Here is an 8,294-nt window from a genome sequence, read left to right as displayed (position 1 = left end):
GGGGGGGGGGAGGCCGAATTGGGGAGGACCCCAAGTAGGATTCCTCCTACTTGGGGCGCACCCTTGCTGCTCCTCTCCCCCTCCCACCTATATATATGTGGGGAGGGGGCGCCTAAAACACACAACATCAATTGTTAGCCGTGTGCGGCGCCCCCTCCACAGTTTACACCCCCGGTCATATTATCGCGGTGCTTATGCGAAGCCCTGCACGGATCACTTCACCATCACTGTCACCACGCCGTCGTGTTGACGGAACTCATCTACTTCCTCGACACCTTGCTGGATCAAGAAGGTGAGGGACGTCATCATGCTGAACGTGTGCAGAACTTGGAGGTGCCGTACGTTCGGTGCTTGATCGGTCGGAGCTAGAAGAAGTTCGACTACATCAACTGCGTTGTCAAATGCTTCCACTTTCGGTCTACGAGGGTACGTAGACACACTCTCCCCCTCGTTGCTATGCATCTCCTAGATAGATCTTGCGTGAGCGCATGATTTTTTTTTTGAAATTGCATGCTACGTTTCCCAACAAAATATACTCAGCAGCTCGGCGTAGAGTAAAAGCCACTGCCTCTCCCTCACCCCCGCCACTGCCTCTCACCGGCGGGCCTCCCGACGACCGGCCGCTGGTCCCGCCGCTACCTCGTTGCCTTCCTTGGCTGTGGGGACCCCGACTTATACAGTCGAAGGCACCGATTGCACGTGCACAATGATCCCAAGGATCAATGCTCACTGTACACCACATGCTGAATATCAATTGTTTACAACCATTACATAAGGTATTACACAAATAGGACCATTATGGTCAAGTCTTACATAGATAGAGCCTCTGGGGCTAAACAGCAAATAAAACAAAGCAACAGATATCCTCAACGATAACTTGGACCCATGCTATCTGCCTTAACCCCACACGCATTCTGACTGGGAAAGTGATGACCCACAAGTATAGGGGATCTATCGTAGTCCTTTCGATAAGTAAGAGTGTTGAACCCAACGAGGAGCAGAAGGAAATGATAAGCGGTTTTCAGGAAGGTATTTTCTGCAAGCACTGCAATAATAGGTAACAGATAGTTTTGTGACAAGATAATTGATAACGAGCAACAAGTAACAAAAGTAAATAAAGTGCAGCAAGGTGGCCCAATCCTTTTTGTAGCAAAGGACAAGCCTGGACAAACTCTTATATAGAGAATAGCGCTCCCGAGGACACATGGGAATTATCGTCAAGCTAGTTTTCATCACGTTCATATGATTCGCGTTCGGTACTTTGATAATTTGATATGTGGGTGGACCGGTGCTTGGGTGCTGTTCTTACTTGAACAAGCATCCCACTTATGATTAACCCCTATTGCAAGCATCCGCAACTACAAAAGAAGTATTAAGGTAAACCTAACCATAGCATGAAACATGTGGATCCAAATCAGCCCCTTACGAAGCAACGCATAAACTAGGGTTTAAGCTTCTGTCACTCTAGCAACCCATCGTCTACTTATTACTTCCCAATGCCTTCCTCTAGGCCCAAATAATGGTGAAGTGTCATGTAGTCGACGTTCACATAACACCACTAGAGGAGAGACAACATACATCTCATCAAAATATCGAACGAATACCAAATTCACATGACTACTAATAGCAAGTCTTCTCCCATGTCCTCAGGAACAAACGTAACTACTTACAAAGCATATTCATGTTCATAATCAGAGGGGTATTAATATGCATAAAGGATCTGAACATATGATCTTCCACCAAATAAACCAACTAGCATCAACTACAAGGAGTAATCAACACTACTAGCAACCTACAGGTACCAATCCCAGACTTGGAGACAAGAATTGGATACAAGAGATGAACTAGGGTTTGAGAGGAGATGGTGCTGGTGAAGATGTTGATGGAGATTGCCCTCTCCCGATGAGAGGAGCGTTGGTGATGACGATGGCGATGATTTCCCCCTCCCGGAGGGAAGTGTCCCCGGCAGAACAGCTCTGCCGGAGCCGTAGATTGGTTCCGCCAAGGTTCCGCCTCGTGGCGGCGGAGTCTCGTCCCGAAAGCTTGCTTATGATATTTCTTCGGACGAAAGACTTCATATAGCAGAAGATGGCCACCGGAGGGCCAACAGGGGGCCCACGAGGCAGGGGGCATGCCCAGGGGGGTAGGGCGCGCCCCCCACCCTCGTGGCCAGGTGGAGCCCCCCCTGACATGGATTCTTCTTCCAGTATTTTTTATTATTTCCAAAAATAACTTTCGTGGAGTTTCAGGACTTTTGGAGTTGTGTGGAATAGGTCTCTAATATTTGCTCCTTTTCCAGCCCAGAATTCCAGCTGCCAGCATTCTCCCTCCTTATGTAAACCTTGTAAAATAAGAGAGAATAGGCATAAGTATTGTGACATAATGTGTAGTAACAACCCATAATGCAATAAATATCGATATAAAAGCATGATGCAAAATGGACGTATCAACTCCCCCAAGCTTAGACCTCGCTTGTCCTCAAGCGGAAGCCGATAATGATAAATATGTCCACATGTTTGGAGGTAGTGGTGTCGATAAAATAAAATACGGACATGAGGGCATCATGATTATTCTCATAATAGCAACATATATGGATAATGTCATATGATTTGTTATGCTTAAGTAATAATCTATTCACAATGCAAAGTATGAATCAAAAACTTTATTGAGAACCAACAAACTATAATCTCAGTCATTGAAGCAATTGCAATTTATCATAAAATCAGAAAGAGTCTATGTCAGAGCTTTCTAGCAAGTCCACATACTCAACTATTATTTAATCTTTCATAATTGCTAACACTCATGCAATACTTGTGGTTACGGAGTTTTAATCGAACACAGAGAAAGATAGGGGCTTATAGTTTCCCCTCCCAACCTTTTACCTCAAGGGTAATGTCAACAATAATAACTCATGCTAACTTACATCCAATTAGATATATATATATATCAGGATCTTTCCAACATCCTGTGCTTGCCAAAGGATAAAATGTAAAAAGGAAAGGTGAAGATCACCATGACTCTTGCATAAGGTAGAAGATATTAATAAAAGATAGGCCCTCCGCAGAGGGAAGCAGAGGTTGCCATGCGCTTTCAGGGTTGGATGCACAAAATCTTAATGCGAAAGTACGTCACTTTATATTGCCACTTGTGATATGAACCTATATTATGCAGTCCGTCGCTTTTATTTCTTCCACATCACAAGATCGTATAAAGCTTATTTCCTCCACACCAATCAATCATACATATTTAGAGAGCAATTTTTATTTCTTGCACCGATGACAACTTACTTGAAGGATCTTACTCAATCCATAGGTAGATATGGTGGACTCTCATGGCAAAACTGGTTTAAGGGTATTTGGAAGCACAAGTATAATCTCTACTTGGTGCAAAGAATTTGGCTAGCATGAGGGGGAAAGGCAAGCTCAACATGTTGGATGATCCATGACGATATACTTTATCTCAGATATAAGAAAACATAACCCATTATGTTGTCTTCCTTGTCCAACATCAACTCTTTAGCATGTCATATTTTAATGAGTGCTCCCAATCATAAAAGATGTCCAAGATAGTATATTTATATGTGAAACCTCTCCTTCTTTATTACTTCCTATTAATTGCAACGATGACCAAAGCTATGTTTGCTAACTCTCAACAACTTTTAATCATCATACTCTTTCTATGTGAAGTCATTACTCTCAATAAGATCAATATGATCTCTTTGTTTCTTTTTATTCTTTTCTCTTTTCTTTTATTCCCTCAAGATCATAACAAGATAATCAAGCCCTTGACTCAACACTAATCTTTATTATATAGCTCACAAACTCGATTACATAAAGGGATCATAAAGCAAAACTCAAAACTAGATCATACTAAAACTTTATTCTACTAGATCAAGATACTACTAATAGGATCGAACTAAGAAAAACGGTAAAGATAGGAGTGTGATGGTGATACGATACCGGGGCACCTCCCCCAAGCTTGGCAGTTGCCAAGGGGAGTGCCCATACCTATGTGATTATGTCTGCTTCTTCGGAGGTGATGGTGTGATATTCTTGGCGATAATACTCCTCAGGATACGATTCTCTTCTTCGAGCTTATTGAGTTGCTGCTTAAGATCCATTATCTCCTTACGAAGCTTTCCTGTAGCGGCAAAGCTCCTTGGACCCAAGGGTGTTGCATAGCTGCGGGAGAACAAGTGACACTCTTCTTCATATTTTCATAAGAAAGAAATCTAACATTGGAAGGGATAACCGAGTTTGGAATAGCCGAGCTCTGTAGTTCTCCCATTGTGAATCCGGCTCGGAAGTGAGAAGTGACTTCTTGATCCTCCTCCATGGCATCTATCCTCTTCAAATCAGCCTCCATCTCTTCCTCCATTGCTAGCCCGAAGTGGTCAGCGTCGCTGTTTGTCCTTGATCTCAGTGCCGGATGAGACACCCGGCTCTCCCCGATTGACTCTTGAGAAGACATCTTGCTCTAATCTGCAGCAGCAACAGCTCACAACAAAAACAGAGGATATTTGCGTGATACAGGAGTCAAAGCCTTCGGGAGATTATATAATGAATTTTTACCGACCAAAATACGTATCGTGCAAGAAAACGGAGTCCGGAGAGCACACGAGGTGCCCACGAGGCAGGGGGCGCGCCCAGGGGGGTAGGGCGAGCCCTCCACCCTCGTGGAGCCCTCGTGTCCTTCTCGGACTGCTTCTTATTTTTCTATTTTTCTAAATATTCCAAAACGGAGAAATATTGCCATTAGAACTGTTTTGGAGTCGGTTTACTTACCGTACCACATACCTATTCCTTTTCGGAGTCTGAAACGTTCCGGAAAGTGTCCCTTATGTATTCCTCCGGGGTTACGGTTTCAATAACATTGGTTTCAACATTTATAGGATTACCTGAGATATAATGTTTGATCCTTTGACCGTTCACCACCTTCGGATTTGTGCCTTCGAAGTTGTTGATTTTTATAGCACCGGAACGATAGACCTCCTCGATAATGTAAGGACCTTCCCACTTAGAAAGAAGTTTTCCTGCAAAAAATCTTAAACGAGAATTGTATAGCAATACATAATCACCTACATTAAACTCACGCTTTTGTATTCTTTTGTCATGCCATCTTTTAACTTTTTCTTTAAACAACTTGGCATTCTCATAGGCTTGAGTTCTCCATTCATCAAGTGAGCTAATGTCAAATAACCTCTTCTCACCGGCAAGTTTGAAATCATAATTGAGCTCTTTAATAGCCTAATAAGACTTATGTTCTAGTTCGAGAGGTAAGTGACATGCTTTTCCATAAACCATTTTATACAGAGACATACCCATAGGATTTTTGTATGCAGTTCTATAGGCCCATAATGCATCATCAAGTTTTTTGGACCAATTCTTTCTAGATCTATTAACAGTCTTTTGCAAAATTAGTTTGAGTTCTCTGTTACTCAATTCTACTTGACCACTAGACTGAGGGTGATATGGAGATGCAATTCTATGATTAACATCATACTTAGCAAGCATTTTACGGAAAGCACCATGAATAAAATGTGAACCACCATCAGTCATTAAATATCTAGGGACTCCAAACCTCGAAAAAATAACTTCTTTAAGCATCTTAATAGAGGTGTTATGATCAGCACTACTAGTTGGAATAGCTTCTACCCACTTAGTAACGTAATCAACAGCAACAAGAATATGTGTATACCCATTAGAGGCAGGAAATGGTCCCATATAATCAAAGCCCCAAACATCAAATGGTTCAATAACAAGTGAATAATTCATAGGCATTTCTTGACGTCTACTAATATTACCAATTCTTTGATATTCATCACAAGATAAGACGAACTTAAGGGCATCCTTGAAGAGAGTAGGCCAATAAAAACCGGATTGCAATACCTTATGTGCGGTTCTATCTCCAGCGTGGTGTCCTTCGTAAGCTTCGGAATGACACTTGCGTAGGATCTGTTCCCGTTCATGCTCAGGTACACAACGTCTAATAACACCATCTACTCCTTCTTTATAAAGACGTGGGTAGAAGTAATGTCTCAAGTCATAGAAAAACTTTTTCTTTTGTTGGTATGTGAAACTAGGTGGTATAAATTTAGCAACAATGTAATTAGCATAATCAGCATACCATGGAGTAGTACGAGAAGCATTTATGACATTTAATTGTTCATCAGGAAAGCTATCATCAATAGGTAGTGGGTCATCAAGAACATTCTCTAGCCTAGACAAGTTGTTTGCAACGGGGTTCTCAGCTCCCTTTCTATCAATAATATGCAAATCAAATTCTTGTAGCAAGAGAACCCATCTAATAAGTCTAGGTTTAGCATGTTTCTTTTCCATAAGGTATTTAATAGCAGCATGATCCGTGTGAATAGTTACTTTAGAATCAACAGTATAAGGTCTGAACTTATCACAAGCAAATACAACTGCTTAGAATTCTTTTTCAGTAGTAGCATAATTTCTCTGAGCATTTTGTAGAGTTTTACTAGCATATTGAATAACATTTAATTTCTTATCAACTCTTTGCCCTAGAACAACACCTACAGCATAATCACTAGCATCACACATAATTTCAAAGGGTAAATTCCAATCAGGTGGCTGAACAATAGGTGCAGAGATCAATGCTTTCTTAAGTATTTCAAATGCTTCTACACAATCATCATCAAAGACTAATGGTATATCTTTTTGTAATAAATTAGTCAAAGGCCGAGAAATTTTGAGAAGTCCTTAATGAACCTCCTATAAAAACCGGCATGACCGAGGAAACTTCTTATACCTTTGATGTCCTTGGGACATGGCATCTTTTCAATAGCATCCACCTTGGCCTTATCAACCTCAATACCTCTTTCAGAAATTTTATGCCCCAAGACGATACCTTCATTAACCATAAAGTGGCACTTTTCCCAGTTCAAGACAAGGTTAGTTTCTTCACATCTCTGCAAAACTCGATCAAGGTTGCTTAAGCAATCATCAAAAGAGGATCCATAGATGGAGAAATCGTCCATGAAAACCTCACAAATCTTTTCACAAAAATCAGAGAATATACCCATCATGCATCTTTGAAAGGTAGCAGGTGCATTACATAAACCAAAAGGCATAGGTCTATAAGCAAAAGTACCGAAAGGGCAAGTAAAAGTGGTCTTTGATTGATCATCAGCTGACACATGTATTTGAGAGAAACCAGAGTAACCATCTAGAAAGCAAAAATGCGCATGTTTGGATAATCTTTCTAGCATTTGATCAATAAATGGTAAGGGGTAATGATCCTTTTTAGTAGCTTTATTTAATTTGCGGAAATCAATTACCATCCTATAACCTGTAATAATTCTTTGTGGAATCAATTCATCTTTATCATTAGGAACGACAGTAATACCTCCCTTTTTAGGGACACAATGGACAGGACTTACCCATTCACTATCAACAATGGGATAAATAATACCTGCCTCAAGAAGCTTTAGTATTTCCTTTCTTACCACTTCTTTCATCTTAGGATTTAGCCGTCGCTGGTGATCACGAACTGGTTTGGCATCTTTTTCCAAATTTATTTTGTGTTGACATAGAGTGGGACTAATGCCTTTAAGATCATCGAGAGTATATCCAATAGCAGCGCGATGCTTCTTCAGAGTTTTCAATAATCTCTCTTCTTCATGCTCTGAAAGTTTAGCACTAATAATAACATGATATATCTTATTTTCATCAAGATAAGCATATTTAAGAGTATCAGGCAATGGTTTAAGCTCAAACACGGGATCACCCTTGGGTGGAGGAGGATCCCCTAGGATTTCAACAGGTAGATTGTGTTTCAGGATGGGTTCCTGTTTAAAGAACACTTCATATATTTCCCTTCTTTCATTCATAAACATATCATTTTCATGGTCTAACAAATATTGTTCTAAAGGATCACTAGGAGGTACGGCAATAGAAGCAAGACCAATAATTTCATATTTACTAGGCAATTCCTCTTCACGGTGTTGTCTACGAAATTTAGAGAAATTAAACTCATGAGACATATCACCCAAACCAATAGTAACGACATCCTTTTTGCAGTCTATCTTAGCATTAACAGTGTTCAAGAAGGGTCTACCAAATATAATGGGACAAATACTATCTTGTGGGGAACCAAGAACAAGAAAATCAGCAAGATATTTAGTTTTCCCAGACAAGACTTCAACATCTCTAACAATTCCCATGGGTGAAATAGTATCTCTATTGGCAAGTTTAATTGGGACATCAATATCTTCTAACTCAGTAGGTGCAATATCATGCATAATTTCTTTGTATAAGTCAATAGGTATT

Source organism: Triticum aestivum, chromosome 5D (assembly GCF_018294505.1).
Source record: "Triticum aestivum cultivar Chinese Spring chromosome 5D, IWGSC CS RefSeq v2.1, whole genome shotgun sequence".
NCBI lineage: Eukaryota > Viridiplantae > Streptophyta > Magnoliopsida > Poales > Poaceae > Triticum > Triticum aestivum.
This window is presented reverse-complemented; position numbering follows the sequence as displayed.